The 1303-nt window shown below is 28.6% G+C and overlaps 1 protein-coding gene across 4 annotated transcripts in view; it reads right to left on the bottom strand.

Moving 5' to 3' along the window:
- The window catches only part of LOC106692590 (diacylglycerol O-acyltransferase 2-like protein 6), a 39858-nt gene that overhangs the window by 11761 nt on the left and 26794 nt on the right, over nt 1-1303 (bottom strand). The gene's annotated exons all lie outside the window — the stretch shown is intronic.

Here is a 1303-nt window from a genome sequence, read left to right as displayed (position 1 = left end):
TCACAATAAATTCACTAACTTCTGTTTTTTCTGTGCATTATGCATGAAATGTTGCTTTTTAGAATGCTATATCTGGGGAACTATTGAACTCTTGGATTTTCTAGCGTTGTTGGTAGTTTTAATGATATTGAGCTTGGAATGAAAAATAAATTTTTTTGCAATAGCCGCCATTTTTTATGCCCCTACCTATACTTGGAGGACGAATTAATCTCGACTGGTAATTATAAGCAGTTTTTACTAAAGTAATCAAATATTGGGGTAAAATAACTGTTTTTTTTATCTCCTGGGCTCTTGTACTATAACGTCAATCGGCAGATGTTGTGAAGTGGCCAGGAAAAATGTTTTGTTTTTTATGAAAATCCATATTTAAGAGCTTCTGAGAAAGTTAAAAACGTACCTGATATTCTGTTTCTTATAGAAAGTTTTTTTTTCAATATAGGAAGCGTTTTGTTGGTTTTTGTGATTTTGTATACATTTAAAATCAATTAATGCAATTTCCTACGATTTTTGTTATTTTACATCCAAACACAAATAGATTCCTATAATATTAACTCCCAATACCATAAGAACAGCACAGCATTGAAATAATTTAGAGAGATTGTCAAGGAAAGTGGGATAACATATATTTTTACATGGAAATAAAGTTGATATTCGTTTTTCGCATACCAAAAACTCTTGTATAAGAATTTTCATCGTAATTAAAAAATGAAAATTTGAAAAGGTCCTTGTTGGGCCTTCACTTTTTTTACGAAAATCACGAAAATTGCAATAACTTCAATACGACAGCTTTAACCTACAAGAGACGTAAAAGGATCTTAGGGCCCTTTAAACAGCATGAAATGGTATAAATTGGACTTTCGTAAACAAATTAGAACCGAAGATATAAAATAAAACGGTACTATACCGTATACCTATGGGTCAACATTCAATTTCATAATCTTTTATAGTCTCGATTTTTTTTCCGATTCGAGCCTACCTATGATTTTCCATTATTTTCTATTATTTATACATCATTTTTTTTAGTATTTTGTAAATATACTAATACTACCAACAGAAATAACTGATAATTTATTTCAAATAAAAAAAAAAGAAAGATATTTTATAGAATGATTTTTTGAGCATTCGTAATTTATGCCATATCAAACTATTTTAATGAATATGAGACCTATCTGCTACTGAAGAATATTCAATTATACATTGGTATGCTGAGTTTAATAAAAATCTATTGAGAAAAATGAAATGTTTTTAAAAATCGATTGTATAAAGTGGCACATTCAGTCTGTTGATTTTATCAAAAAGTTGA

Source organism: Halyomorpha halys, unplaced genomic scaffold (genome assembly GCF_000696795.3).
Source record: "Halyomorpha halys isolate HHAL.00 unplaced genomic scaffold, Hhal_1.1 Scaffold62.1, whole genome shotgun sequence".
Classification (NCBI taxonomy): Eukaryota; Metazoa; Arthropoda; class Insecta; order Hemiptera; family Pentatomidae; genus Halyomorpha; species Halyomorpha halys.
The sequence above is the reverse complement of the archived record's forward strand: the minus strand, read 5'-3'. Positions and strand labels throughout refer to the sequence as shown.